The sequence below is a fragment of the Lepidochelys kempii genome, chromosome 11, assembly GCF_965140285.1.
Source record: "Lepidochelys kempii isolate rLepKem1 chromosome 11, rLepKem1.hap1, whole genome shotgun sequence".
Classification (NCBI taxonomy): Eukaryota; Metazoa; Chordata; order Testudines; family Cheloniidae; genus Lepidochelys; species Lepidochelys kempii.
Window position 1 is genome coordinate 6439925 of NC_136390.1, and position 16508 is coordinate 6456432.

The 16508-nt window shown below is 40.1% G+C and overlaps 1 protein-coding gene across 6 annotated transcripts in view; it reads right to left on the reverse strand.

Annotated features, from left to right (window-relative positions):
• Nucleotides 1-16508, reverse strand: part of CNTNAP5 (contactin associated protein family member 5) — a 419241-nt gene that overhangs the window by 81479 nt on the left and 321254 nt on the right. The gene's annotated exons all lie outside the window — the stretch shown is intronic.

Here is a 16508-nt window from a genome sequence, read left to right on the forward strand (position 1 = left end):
CCAGGATATGGCAAATCCTCTTTTTAGACCGCCATTTTTCTCTATGAATCACAAATATCATTATTGTTACTCAAGGGGCCTCCTGGTTTGCAAGTCTCCAAGAAATGGACTCAAAATTCCCATGGACTGTAAAATGGGAGCAGGGCCACGCTTTTTATTATATATGCTCTGAGGGGAAAATTCACCATACAAAGCCCCCTGGAACACTTTAAAAGATCTTCTATGGTGAAGTGAATTTCACCCTATGTGATTATCTTTTATCCATGGGAGCGCAAAACTCTGTGTGCTCTGAATAGAACCAAGATTATTTACATTTTAAATGCATAATATGTTATACAGTACATCAAATATTAGGCATTAATCAACAGAGGCAGTAACCACATTGCAGACATCCTGAAATCAATGGATTAATAATTTCCTAAAATTAAATTTTGTCTTCCTGGACGGTCAACTTGTTATCAATTTTGTAATCCCTAAATCAAGGCATTTAATCCATTACAAAAAAGGTACATACATCAATTTTGCTAAATTTTGCTCCAGGTGTTTTGATCTTAGAAGCTTGGAAAAAATAAACAAAACTGCAGTAATAATATGGAACAATATTGGTCTATACAGCTCTTTCACTGAAAATATTAGCAAGGACTATTCCTAATTATGCAAGGCAAGAAACTCTAGAATGTGAAACATGATCAAGGTTAATAATGAGCGTTAGGGCCTAGTTAAGTTGAGTTTAAGATGAACTCAGCACAGCTGAGCTCATACATCTTTTCTCTTTAACCTTAGAATAGTGTAATGTAAATACTTGGAAAAAAATATAAAACTAACAAAACAACACTGTTCTCATGACACCAGCAATTAGGACCCGTGGACTTTGACCAATGCCCACTGGTGCTCATTATAGAAAAGAAAGTGCAAGATGGTTTATGGATGCAGCCTACTAAAATGTGTTTACACAATTTAGGTCTTACCATATATTATTATCAACATGCTTCATTTTTGATCTTGGATTTTTGTTGTTGTTGCTTTTCAGCAAGAATCTAGATAATAACTAAACTATGTTACAAAAGTGAATCATTACGATAGGTGAAAGAGGTCCACCATCACTGTACTGGGCAATTACTTGATAAACCTTGGAATGAGAATGCTTGCCGAGTAAGAGGATAATTTGACTGGCAACTGAAACAGACATTATATAGAAATAGTTCATCTAATTAAAAAAAAATTGCTCATTCTGGAAAAAAATCTATTTAAATAAACTAAAACCTCTGAGCTAACAGCAAATAATAGTGTGCATAAATCAAAATCAATCTGGGTTTTAATGCTTGCTTGCCAGGGTCATTAAACTGAAGCGTAACATACTGATGAAGAGCCATCCCTGGGTAGTAAGAATGAACATTTTTATTATGTTTTCTTCATGTTCTAGTACATGTATTTTATTGAACTAAACCAAACAACCAACCAAATTATGATATAGATGCTGAAAGTGGAAGCAACACCATAATAAATTGGTTAGTCTCTAAGGTGCCACAAGTCCTCCTTTTCTTTTTACCATCGCTTGAGTAATTTAAAACTAGACCAAATAAAGCGCCTATTGTGTGGAATAGTCTTGCATTAGCAGGGGAATGGACTATATATATATATCTTTTCTAGGTTTCTCTTTATAATGCCCAATTCTGCCACCCTTTCTCAAGATCAGTAGCAACTTACTTACTGAGTAGTCCCACGGAAATCAATTGCAATGCCAGGGAAAATGAGACCCGTTCAATTCTAGGCCCTGATTCAGCAGAACACTTTAGCATGTGCTTAATTTTAAACATGTGAGTAATCATCTCAGCAAAGTACTTAAACATGTGCTTAAATTCCATGTAAGTGATTTACTGAATCAGGGTCCTAGACACTCCAGGAATACAAATAATTAGTAATAATAATGAGATGTCTCTCTGATCTTAGGTTTCAGAGTAGCAGCCGTGTTAGTGTCTATCTGCAAAAAGAAAAGGAGTACTTGTGGCACCTTAGAGATGAACAAATTTATTTGAGCATAAGCTTTCATGAGCTACATCTCACTTCAGCTCACGAAAGCTTATGCTCAAATAAATTTGTTCGTCTCTAAGGTGCCTCAAGTCCTCCTGTTCTTTTCTCTGATCTTAGTTACATCAGTTTCATGCCATTCCACAGTACCCTCATTCAGAGCTTATGTAGTCACGGTGGTGTAGATCTGGAGAAAATAGTGCAACTGAGATCAGAATTTGGCCAGGAGATGTCAAGCTTCATTCTTGAATGTCAATAGCAATAGATTGTCATTAGTTACATAGTCTTCACTTCTTCACTATTCATTGTATAACAACAAAACCTTCCCCCAAATGAACTAAATTCCTCGTTGCTGTAAAACCTCTGAGGTCAATGGCGTTATCCCAGGGATGATTTTGGTCCCACAGGCCAATGAGGACCTTACTGAGTTGGAAAGCCAGTTTAAATTTCCCTGAATAAACGACCACTCATTGTAAAGTATTGTCATTCAATACTTCAGTTATTTATGTTGTCCAGAATAGAAGACAAAAGCCTATTGTACAAATAGATGCATTCCATTCAGTACATTTTTCCTCTAGTCATAACAGACGAAAAGTTAACTCATAATGGACCATTAGGGTTTTTGTTATTGTTAATGCTAGTGCTCTGAAGGGGAAACAGAGCAACTGGAGAGAGGCAATAAATGTTAAATACAACATCCCAAAACACGGATAGAAGAGCTGGCGATTTAATTTCCTACAGTACGTTTCTTCACAAGCTGCATAAGCCCCCTTTTTGTGTGGTTAAACAAATCCTCTAGAAGACAAAGATATTACATTTCCAGCGAAGCAGTGGCAGTGTGTGTTTTTACTATGCAGGAGCCTCAACAAACTAATTTACACTCCTATTTTTACCCACACCAGCAAACATTCTTACAAAGGTGCAAAACATTCTCTACTTGAATGCCAAAAATGAATTTAAATCAACAGGTGGCACTGAATAAAGGAATTGATTTTAGAGGCTGTTTTATAATAAACCAAATGCTTGCTTGTTATGGGTGCAGACACACCCAACCTATGCAAAAATGTAACAGATGAAAATTTGCACAATAGTGGAATTCAGTGATGTGGGGATCAGTCCTGCTTCTTCCTGCCAGGCACTGAACATGATTCACTCACACTGCACACCCACCCTGCAGCAGATGCACAGCACCTTGTAACACCTGGCCTATGCTGCTTAAGAAGATCACTCAAGTGTTGTCTACTGCGTTCTCCATTTCAGGTCTATTTTATCACAAGCCTCTATAGAAAAGATCCCATTGTCTAGCAGTCTGGAGGGTGCAGGCCACCAAAGGTATGTTTACACTGCAATTAGACATTCATGGCTGGCCCATGCCAACTGACTTGAATTAAGGAGCTGTTTAACTTTGGTGTAGATGTTCGTGCTCAGGCTGGGACCCTCCCCCTGAGCCTTGCGAGCCTCAGTCAGCTGCCAATGGCCAGCTGCGGATTTTTAACTGCAGTGTAGACATACCCCAAAAGGCCATTAGGGGCACTCCAGCAATGGAGAAGTGCTTCATTGTAGTTCCCTCTAAACATAAATGGCAGGAGGTTGGAGGCATAGAAAGAAGATCAATTAACTATTACCCAAAATCCGGATTTAGGGGGCACTTCTGGAAGGTAATAATGGTCATACAGGTGTCCCATGCCCTACAGATAGTTTATGGGAAAGTTTTTCATACTCTTAAAACCCATAGAGTTCCCCGTTCTCCTCAGTTTACTCAATACTTTGCCTAAGGACCAGTATGTAGCCAGATATGCATGTGAGATATTTTTAAAACCATTTTTTATGGGTTTGGGGTGAATGTTCAGGCATTTTCAGTGACAGCATTCCAAACATTCACCTGTCCAATTTGTGAGTGCACAGAAACCAAATGTGCAAATAGGCACACAAACTGATGTTTGCTCACTCAGTTTCCTTTTGAGAGTTGTACTAGTCGATTTTTTTTCCTGGCCCATTGAGTTTTTAGGCCTTTTTGTGATATTAAATAATACAAACATTTCTCTTGTAAATACACTTACTGCATGTAGTCATTCAGAAGGCTACGTTCCAAACAGTTTTCAGAGTAACAGCCGTGTTAGTCTGTATTCGCAAAAAGAAAAGGAGTACTTGTGGCACCTTAGAGACTAACCAATTTATTTGAGCATGAGCTTTCGAAAGCTCATGCTCAAATAAATTGGTTAGTCTCTAAGGTGCCACAAGTACTCCTTTTCTTTTTGTTCCAAACAGTGTTGTTTCATAAGGCTTTAGGATGAAATTATTACACAGAAATAAATCCACGGTGACTCTGTGGAGCACTGGAGCTGAGAGCAGAACCTTATCATTAGCATTTAGGATTGCATTTTTAGAGTTAAACTGGAGCCATATACCTATAATAATATTGTATTTAGAGTATTTGTCAAGATCTGTTTGCATCATTTCCCAGAGAGCCTTTTGTTGCTATTACAAGCAGAGTCTAATGATGGAAACGCAATAAGATAAATTGAATCCCACATTAAGCTCCTATGCTGTTCAAACCTATTTTCTGACTTCAATGATCATACACCACTAATACAGGCAGGCTTCTAGGATTTCAGAATCAATAGGAATAAGTCAATTAAAGATCTTTTCCACAGACACAGAAAGTTAATGTATTGTTAGTTGTCTGTTGAAATATTGGGACCATGTTACACTGAAATAATTTTGTTCAGGCATTTTCATGTTCATCATTTTCTTAGAAAGAATCAAACCATGGTAAAGAGGCAACTAACTGAATTCAATATAATGGTTTTATTTTTTCATACAACACAATGACCCCAAACAAGCAGAATATCTTAAATCTGCTATTTTCTCTTACTTTAATAGAAAGATCCACATATGAAAAGAGCCACTTAAAACTGATCTCAGAATTGGAAAAGCAATCAAAGGCAATTCTGAGCTAGAATACAGAGAGAACCATCTAAAACATATGTCTGTACTAACCATTTTAAACACACAATATCCATACCTAGAAATGGCTCGCTGGAAACCCCAAATGTTACACTGAACAGGAAGCACTGAGACAGACAGATATTGACACTTAGACAGTTGCTATTTAAAATATACAACCATGGTAATCCCAATTCTGTTGTAGCCCAGTGAAACCTGGGTGCCAACGAAGGCTGAAAGCAGTAGATTGATGTTTTTGATTGTCATTTTCATCAGCTGATCCATATTAAGTGAAAGAACAAGATCAGCAATGAGGATAGTATTTGTAGCTGAACCTAGCAACTGCCTCCATCAGCACTGGTTTGCTCTTGGCAGCTTTCCTGGTATTTACATATTATTAGGACGGAAGACACACAAATTACAAAGTGCGTTTGCCAAGGAATGCTGCTATATGGCTGATAATCACATGATTGCAAAAGTTTCAGTGACCTAACAAGATTGCCAGTGATGGACATAGACTAAATGTCCAACCAGACTGTCTTAAGGACCTGACTAGAGATCAACTCTGGTGATGCTTGATCTGTGAGGAGACCACATATCTTTAGGATTTGCCTTGATGATGATTTTTAAACATATGTGGTGGCATTGCCCTGGAGTCCAGAGGCCAAATTCTGTTCTTAATTAAAACAGTGTTACAGAGCAGCTCAAAAAGCATGAAACAACTTTGCAAATAGCTTGGAAATTTCAAAGTTCTTTCAGTTTCACAAAGTTTGGGGTGGACCAATTTTCTGCTAAATTTTCCATGTTAGTTCTCTACCTAACTTTTTTTTAAAGTCAAAATAGTTGTTGAAATTTCTCATTTATCAAAAAACCCACTTTCAGTAAGAAAAATAAATATTTGTGGTAAATGAAAAAAATTAAAACAATTTTAGTAAAAATTACAGCAAAAATTGGGAAAATGTCATGGAAAACAGAAAGTTTCTGTAACATTTAGAGTTTGTTGTGAAAAATGTTGTGTTTTTAAAAAGGGTCATTTTTTTCAATGAAAAATTCAACCAGCACTACAGTGTTAACTAAGCATACTCTATGTTGGTTTAAATGACAGCTCAGATATTTTGGGGAACAACTAATGACACAAAGGAATATGATTTTAGTCTTTTCCATATTAGCCATTATGTGCCTTCCTGTATTTGAGAATCCGCAATAGTTGAACTGTCTGTGCTTCTTGCTTCCTACTACTATACTCAGTTCCTCAGCTGGAGTAAACTGGCATCGTTTCTCTGATGTGAGAGTCAATATAGCTCTACACCTGAGAATCTATCAGGTCCTATTTCCTCACCAAATGATTGATTTGGTAAAGCCTGGGATATTTTTCTCTTGTAAAAAGGTACTAACATGAAACAAACAAACAAATAAAAATAAAAGTGAACATGGCTCCCTTTAACAAAATGTGTTGATTCTAATAAACAAGCAGCTAATCCATCCAGCTGGTTTTCCTTTATACTATGCTGGTTTCACATGAAACATGCTTTAATGCTTGTTTCTTTCATTTTTTCCCCAACATACTAGTAGTGACTGTCTTTTGGTCACTCTCTTCTTTCAAAATCTCTCATTGTGCTCCTTCACAGCAATTGTATAATTATGTTCCATTGTCTCTATTTGTCTCTCAAAAATAACACACATACATCACTGCCCTAGTTATTAGAGATGATGAGTAATGACCTCATTGGGAGTTGTAGGAGCTCAACAGCTCAGTAAATCAGGCAACATAATATATCATACAAAGATCCTGCTAGCGAATAGTTTGTGGTGCCCAATAAATTCAATTTCAGTAAAGACCAGATTTTGGCACCTGTACTCACAAACGCTCCTATTAATTTAAATGGAATTGCTCCCGGAGAAAAATATTATTCTGTGTAATGGTGGCAGAATCTGACCCTAATTTTATAATTCTTTTGTTACTAAGAGAGTAGTTTAAAAAAAATGGAAGGCATTAGTTTGCTAACAGCTTCTTTATAATTATTGTGGTAACCCTGCCACATACAGTCCCATGTTGGAATAATTTTGTTTGTTTGCTAAAGAAAAACAGCATTAATGTTTGTTTGTGTATTTATCTCTTCAGCAGAGAAACTGCATCTCCCTCCAGATTAGCAAGTATCATAAAATGCTCTGTTCTTACTGTAGTAGATGTTAACATGCCATTACCCCAGAAGAGAGCGGCCAGAACAATGGTAAATAACCACAGGACCTTTGCTTCTTTTAAGTTTGCTGGCAGCCCAATAAGTACAACTGATAAGTAGGAGGCGGCAATAAGAGATGTGATGTGTTATCTACTGTACTATCATGAAGGACAATTTCACAATAATGCTAGAGATGTACTGCAACCAAAATCCCAGATCTGAACCAACGTGAATGATAGGGAAGGTGAAATCTATATCCAGAACTAAGTTTTGTGTCTGAACAACATTTCTATAGCAGGCCAAATCCAAAACTTTGGATATGAATTCTGCATCTAGGTCCATTCTCGATAATATCTTGCATTTTTACAGAACATTAAATCCTGCTTCATAAACTATTGACACAGCAAGTCCCATTGACTTCATACAACAAATTATCCATCATACATTGCAGATGAGGATGATAGCACTGACTATTATGAAGGTTGCCCAATATTTCCCATTATAAGAACCTGTTTTCAGTTGCTTATAACTTTTCCAAACTTTAACTTTTGGACTGAAATATTCCATGTCAGGTGTCTGCCTGAGTATTTTGGGAAACTCTCAGCCAAAACGGTACAGCTATTTTCAAGACCAACACTACGGATAAATACGTTGTTTTGCAATGCTAAAAAAATTCTGCTCACCATGTTTTGAGAAGCAGTACCCCATGCTTTGGAGCAGAGACTTGGAGTTTGTCAAGGGGTGGTCCCTTCTATAATGATAGTACCTTTTGTTTTTCTTGTGAAAATCTGCCTAAATATATTTTCATATGCCCAATAGAGACTTGGAGCTTAGTAGCTAAAATTGTAGATGGTTCCATGTACACTGAGCGTGCTCCATTCCCTTGCAGCCCTTCCGGACTAGGGTAGGGACAGGCAACACGACAGAGCAGGGAAGTCTGTCTCTTCTCTGCTGTCTATGCAGCAACCCTCCTCTGCAACTGGAGCCCAGGCAGCATGGATGAGAACACCATCTGACTTGAATGCAGAGGGGCCACGGGGTGGGGGGAAGGGAGGGAAAAGAGGAGATTGGGCCACGAGGCCTGGTGAGACTGGAACTGAATGAGGGGAGAGGAGACAAAAATTGTGATGGCAAGTTGGAGGGAGACTGTGACCCGTTGGGCAAGGAGGCTGGAAGCCAAGGAAAGAGAGTGTGTCTGGCTGGGCAAAGAGTCTGGGCTGAGAGCCAAGGTGGGAGACGAGGAGAGGTTGGAACCGCTTGGGGAAAGAGACAGGAAGACTAGGACTGAGAGATGTGGGGGAGGGGAGGCAGGGACTGGTTGGCAAAGACTGGGTCAGTGACCTCGAGAGAACACATCCCTCCAGAACCTGGAAGCCTCACCATGCCTGTTCTGTCCATGAAACCCACTAGCAAAATGTAAGTCTCAGTGCTGGCCCACAAAGAGGTTTACAACCTACTGTTGCCATCAGTTACTCAAGTAGCTCAAATGACAGAGGTCTGTGTGGTGGATCAGTGGGTTCCATCCCTGCTGATGACTCACTGTGTGTGTGTGTCAATATGATATAACATGATAGAATTTCCGTGTTTTCAGTGTGATTTTTTTTAAAACCAAGAAATCTCTCTCTCTCACACACACACACACTCACACACACAACTATGTTAAAAGAACACTAAGGTTGCAAAGTCATGCACTCAAAAGTTGCACAGTAGCCTTAATCCTGGATTTTTTAAACTTCTAATGCCCCTCTGCCTGTTGTATTTATATGTTATGATATGGTCTTTAATCACAAGATCACACTGGATTTTTCCACAGGTTCCCTTCCTCATCCAGTGCATAGGATGGATCTGTTTTGGGGATGAATCATGGTTGCAGAGTGAAGGAGGCTGTTATCTATAGAAGCCCTGCCTTGTGTTTTGCAGATGTTGGAAGGTGTGAAACCTTGAAGGCAAGGTTTCAAAGATCCATAGATCCCAAGGCTAGAAGGAACCAATGAAATCTACTTCCGGTAATATGTGGGCCACAGAACTTCCTCAAAATAATTCTTAGAGCATATCTTTTGGAAAAACATCCAATCTTGATTTAAATTGTTCGAATGGTTAATTACTCTCTCATAAAAAATTATGCCTTATTTCCACTCTGAATTTATCTAACTTCAACTTCCAGCCACTGGATCATGTTATAACATTCTCTGTTAGAATGAAGAACCCATTATCAATTATTTGCTTCCCATGTAGGTACTTAGAGACTATGATCAGGTCACCCCTAAACCTTCTCTTTGTTAAATTAAATAGATCGTTTCTAATCCTTTTATCATGCTTGGGGCTCTTCTCTGAACCCTCTCCAATTTATCAACATCCTTCTTGAATTGTGGGCAGCAGAACAGGACACAGTGTTACAGCAGGAGTCATACCAGTGCCCAATACAGGGCTAAAATAAACTTTCTGCTCCTACTAGAGATTCCCCTGTTTATGTGTTCCAGGATCTTGTTGGCTCTTTTGGTCATTGTGTCACACTGCGATTCTTGTTCAGCTGATTATTCATCACAACCCCCAAATCTCTTTTCAAAGTCAGTACTTCCTGGGATAGAGTCCTCCATTCTATAAGTGTGGCCAACATTCTTTCTTCCAGATGTATACATTTACATTTAGCTATATTAAAACACATACTGTTTGCTTACACTCAGTTTACCAAGTGATCTAAGTCACTCTGTATCAGTGACCTATCCTCTTCAGTATTTACCATTCCCCCAATATTTACAGCATCTGCAAAGTTTATCAGTGACGATTTTGTGTGTTCTTCTAGGTCATTGATAAAGATATTAAATAGTGTAAGGCTGAGAACTGATCCCTGGAGGACCGACCTGGAAACAGACTTACAAGATGAAGATTCCCTGTTTACAGTTACATTTTGAGGCCTATCAGGTAGCCAGTTTTTTATCCATCCAATATGTGCCATATTAATTTTATATTGTTCTAGTCTTTTTAATCAAAATGTTGTGTGGTACCAAGTCAAATGCCTTAAAGAAGGCTAAGTGTATTATGTCAACATTATTGCCTTTATCAACCCAATTTGTAATCTCATCCAAAAAATATAACAAGTTAGTTTGACAGGATCTATCTTCCATAAAACCATAGGTTTCAGAGTAGCAGCCGTGTTAGTCTGTATTTGCAAAAAGAAAAGGAGGACTTGTGGCACCTTAGAGACTAACAAATTTATTTGAGCATGAGCTTTCGTGAGCTACAGCTCACTTCATTGTATGAAGCTCACGAAAGCTTATGCTCAAATAAATTTGTTAGTCTCTAAGGTGCCACAAGTCCTCCTTTTCTTTTTGCATAAAACCAGAGTGATTTGTATTAATTACATTACCCTCCTTTAGCTGCCTGTTTTGTTCTGTACACGGTCTGACTAATATATGTTCAGTACTGCTCAACTAATATATAAACGACAGCTATAGACGGTGTAATTTGAGTAGGACATGAACAATCACATTCCTATTCTTGCCATGGGATCTTTGATGACCACAAGAGATTAGAATCTTGGGTTTATATCTCACAGTAAAACCAGCAACTCTAGAAGAACGGCGCACCCTATTGAAATTCTAGCGTATTGTTCTGGAGGGAAGAGTGACACTTTCTTGAACACCAACACTTCCTACAGCACCTGGGCTTTCCCTGGAGTTCTTCTATAAAACTAAAGATCCAGCTTAAACCTTCTAACAATAGGATTTTGAAAGCAAATGGCAGCCTTACTAGATTTTAATTCTGAAATGAAAGAAATGTATACTAGTGATTAGCTCTCCTCTAGCAGAGATCACCCCTGGGGGCATTCCTTGATGGTCTCCCACTGATCTGCTTTGGTTTCTGAGATCACAGCTTGAGGTGGTCTAGCTGCTCCATTGTTTGGAACAATTAATACTGGACTGGGCAAGGCACTGGATAATATACAGTGAGAACCTATTCTACACTAGCTCTGGTAGAGACTACATGATCTAACACTAGATCTTCTTTCTGCTTCTACTCTGACCAGCAACTGGGTAAAAATGGAACTATTTTACTCAACAGATCTGCTCCTTGTGTGTATTTGCAGTCCTATCCTCTGATAGCTAATGAAAAAAGTATGGTTTTACTTCTTCTTCTTCCTGTTACCCCTGCAGAGCCAACACAGCTCTGGAAGAGGGAGCTGGAGTTTCTTCTGGCTTGGGCATTGCAGGAAGAACTATTAACTCTACTCTAGCGCATGCTTGAAGACAATGTGTTTTGCACAGGGGTAACTGAGGGTGGAATGTGGCATGCACACTCTTTATTATTAATGTTGGTTTATGAGCCAGCAAGAACATACCTTGACTTTCAGTTCCCAGGTTGATTTTGCTGGGCTAGCAGTTGGAAAACAACATCTATTTACTGAGCAAATTTGCCCAGGAAATCATTGAGACAATGTCATTTCTACAGAGTCTCTTTTCAGAGTAAAATCACAGTTTAATTTCTATAAATGGATTATAACCAGCAACTCTCATGGCAATGATTACATTTCAAATGGGGCAAAGATATCCTGGATAAATGTACTGTATTGCTGAACTGGTATAAGAAGAATAAATGCACACATTAATGGCAGTACATAAATTACATATATAAATGAGACAGGGTGGGTGACTCACACAGCTACAACAACACGGCAAACTGCATATACAAAATACATTTGAACCTGGTGTGAAAGTGATGCAGATGACGGCTCTCACCAGGGCCAGAGTGGGCTAATATATTTTAAGCAGAAATCCCCCAGTGAAATAAACAAGTTCTGGCAAAAACTTGATGGTCTGACCCATACTTACTATTGGCATGATGTCAAGACCTGGGGCAGGATCCTTTGGGAAACAAGATGTGGAAATGGAATGTCACCAGATATAGTAATTGGTGCAAGAGATCAGCTTTCAGTTTGAGGGAAATCTGTTATTTTTCTTCATAAAAACTTCACAAAATATAATCAGATCTAAAAATCCATTTTAGTTATGTATTTGGATTTATCCAAAACATTTAAAAGTGCCGCTCTCGGACTGTAAATGCTTTTGCTTGAACCACAAGGCTAGCATTGCAGACAAAAATCAATGGTCTCCCTGCAGCCAAGAAGGGGATGGAGGGTCACTCCAGGCACATATCCCAATCCTCCAGGCACCCATCTCAGTGCTCAGCTCACACCTCCCAACCCAAAAGCCAGGGGAAATAAATGAGCTTTGCAGCATGCCCTGAAGGTGAACAGATTTGAATCATTTTGTGACAAGGGTGGGAGAATGAATTCCAAATTTCAGGGGTCCTTGCAGAGAATGCCCTGAACTCTGGAATTCACTCTCCCCACTTGGTCTGGTTTTGACCACAACTATCCTGGAGGCTGATTAGCGAATAACAAATTAGGATCATTCCATAAGGCAAGATTATGACTGCTGACCAACCGCCCGGGGTAGTGCGGGATGGCACATAGCCCCAGCAAAAGCTTTGGAAGGCTGTATGGATCCGGCATGCACAATGTATCTGGGATTGCCTGAGAGAGAGGTGCACAGGCTAGGGTAACTGCAGCTATAACTCTGAAAGGGTAGGTGAGTTTTGTGCTCTCCCAAAGCACTTCCATGGCCCTGTCCTTTTCCTACCTTCCCTGTGCCATCCGGAAAGGCAAGTGCAGGAGTCCTTGCTCTCTTGGAGTAATCTAGGTGAACCAGGAACTAAAACCTGGGAATTATGACTAACTCCTGCACAACAGCAAAAAGCGGATAGGGTTGGAAAGACACAGAGAGAAGGTTTTGGTGCCCCCTCTTGCTTGTTGGGTTCCTGTATGGGGCTGCTCACAATCTAGCCAATAAGGTGCCCATATTGGAAAGCTACAGTAGATACATTTCTGGGACACTGACGGGAGCTCTCCAAATGTATTAGATTCAGAAGAACCAGGAATATAACTGAAGATGACAATGACGATGCTGTCTGAAATTTCCTCAATGTAATATGGGGTTTGGCTCACCACTGATGCCACACTGTGCTCTGTGCAGAGACAGGGCTGCGTGCAAAGCTGTCTTTAAGCTGCCTTTACTTGTCCCTGGGGGCCACCAGCTGCTAGCTAGTAACTAGCACAACTGGGCAGCCTGAAGGTTGCTTTATCCTTCACTAGCTGGCAGTGGACCCTGGGGACCATTATGGCAGCAGGGGATCAACAATGCACAGAGACTCCTTGGCCACTCCCCCTATTCCCTGTCACATTCCCCATGCAGGAAGAATTTCCAGGGACCATTTACATGGGATTTATGGTCACTCTGCACCGCTAGAACATGCTAATCTTCTGGAACAGACCAAACTGTTTGGGCAAAGTAGGCACAACACCCATCTGGAGGTAAACATTTAGCTGGAGAATGAGTCACCTAGCTAGGTACAAGCTTCCCTTCACATACCTAATACAACCACATTTTACCAGTCACCAGAAGCATTAATCCTGCTAATTGAATTTCTTTATAGTCTAAAGTGTTAAAATACATTAAAGGGCAACTATAAATAAATAATTGTTGATTCAATACTGATGTCAACTGCTGAGCCATTCTGCCTCCATGCATGTTACAATTAAGGTCAGTAGTTAATGTTGTAAGTAGTGAAAGAGGGAACTAGGCTCCATTAAACAAATGCAGTCAATTTCAACTTAAGGAGACACAGAAACTAGAGCTCAGTATTGGCTTGGCTGTCCTATGCTCAGAGTGTAATTAGATCTCCCTTGGTCTAAGCAACCGGGGCACCATTTGTCATCGAAAGGAACACAGGAACACGGTGCGATTGGGCAGTTTAGAAAAATGCAGCTCTAGCAGAACATATGGAGAAGCAACTCCATGAAATGAACTGGCTGTAAGCCAGCATGTAAGGCGGGAGATGGGACCAAGAGACTATACATGAGAAAATTCATAGAACACTCTATTAAAAAACCTCTCATTGATACATCCTGGCCAGTTTTAAAGGTCAGGGTGACAATAATCTGTCTTCTTTAGGGAGCATCTTAATCAACTCTGAACTTTTTTTTTAACCTAGTGAATGACTCTTCCAGCTTTCTAATGTGTTCTTTCTTAATTTTTTTTTTTACCATGTAATTGGTCTTGAGATCCTACATCTACTGTAATGAAAAGAAGAATGTGTGTATATGTGTACTGGTGCTCTGTACTGGATGGAATGGGAACTGCTCAGCTGTGTGTCATAAGTCCTACACTGCTCACCAAGGTTCTCATTTCACTCATGTAGGTAAGGGCCTGTCCTTCAGGAACAGGATTGGAGAATCTGAGTTCTACCTCCTCTGTTGCCATGAAGTTTGGAACGAGCATGGTGTGCAATGCAGTGACAACCACGGAGCCCTACATGAGCATGGAGCTGTTACTATATCATATATCTGCACACTGAAGCAAGATTCTTCCACCCTTACTCACATGGACGAGTACTTTATGCCATGTGTAGTCTCACCAAGAGGAATGTGCTCAGCTGTGACTTGGACTATGCACCTACATTATGGGGATTGAGTAGCATCACCCCTTTACAACTCGGTGCCTATTACTCCTCCCCCGGAGCAGGATGTTGGTGGAGCCTGGGTACCCCTCAACATGCCAGACAGGGCAGCTGAGCTGGCACAGGTAGTGCAGTAAGGTGCTATTTGTATCATAGCATCCTCTGCAAGTCGTGGCAGTGTCAAGGAGTACCGCTTCCTGTCCTCTCCAGTTGGCTGCAAGAGTCCACTCCATGTCAGCAGATGATGAATAGGCCTCAGTTATTTATACTTTTGTCATCTCTTGGCTGGACTGCAGCAGTGGGGGCTACACCTGGGCATAAAGGCTTCAGCCCATGGAAAACTCCAACTAGTACAGACTGCTGCAGTGCATCTCCTCAGCAACACGGGGTACCACAGGCACTTCAGACTCATCTTATGCTCTCTACATGGGCTTCCCATATAATAGAGACTCAACAAGGATCGGGAATTTATCACCAAGGCACTCAACAGCCTGGCCCAGAATATCTAAAACACAGCGTAAAGTTCTGGGACACAGATCGTGGTCTACAACTCCACTCCTCAGGCACCATGAAACTTTCCACAAAGCCTGTCTGATGAGGAAACAGAGCTTTCTCAGTGGCCAGTTAAAGACTCTGGAATGAATTCATGCAGGAACTAAGGACCATCACAAACCTCACCACCTTGCACTTCTTCAACCGGTCTTCCTTAACATACCCACAGAGCAGCAGGGATGTTTAAAACAAAGCAAGTCTACTAAGACAAAACCTTACAGTGCACAGACAGTTCTCCCCTGGGGAGAGGGCAAGAGAAAGAATGGGTAGTATAAAACCTGTATCGAAGAGAACAGAATATCACACACACACACAAGATTCTGCCACTCAGTCACACTAAGTAGTATACACACAGATATATGTGTTACATATATACATACACATTTGGGTAGAGTCTGCTTTTCCTTGTACTTGAAGAATTCAACCTTCTGGCTAAGGTACAGGTCAGAAAATAAACAGAACTTGAACAGTTTATTCAATTAGGGGACATAAAAGCAAAAATATATTTCCTAATCATGGTGGTGCAGGAACACTATTATAGTTAAGGTTGCATCATGACATCAGTTAAAATGCCAACCTTTCTCAGTCCTCTGAAGTCAACATGCTTAGCTGGATTTCTTTGAAATGTGGTGTGCCTCAGAAAAGTGTAGGGTAGTGTTAGCAGTTCAAATATGGAGTGATTTGAGTGTGGAGTTCTGGAGATGTAAGACCCCCAAAATATCCATTAAAAAAACTTTCTATGTGGCTTCTTTTTTGCATAGAGCTAGAGACCAAACAATGAGGTTGTAACCCCAGAATTTGACCAAACTAAACTGAAGTCATTTTGTGTGTATTTAGCCACCATTGATTAAAAGAAAACCACCACATGGCTAGGAATAACTGTCAGGGTTTTCATAGGCAAGGCCACATTGCTGCAGTTGCAGCTTTGCTAATCAGAATGGGAGGAGGGGAAAAGAGTTAACATACCACGAGAATGGAAGAGAGTGAGTGGATAGTGACCTTGGTTCTGAATGCTCCTGACAAATATGCTTTATTGTTGTTATGATTAGAAATGCTAGAAATGCTTTGCTGATAAGAGATAATGAACAATTTGTTGGTGTTAGGAGAATTGTTGATCCAGTAGTGGGGTTGCCAAGTTTAGTCGGATGTGTTCCTGGAGGTTTCATCTAATGACATAATCTTTAATTAAAGAACCATCTTTAATTCCTGGAGACTCCAGGACAATCCTGGAGGCTTGGCAACCCTACCCAGTTGGGGTTACTATGGTAACCCACTAAGGGTTACTAC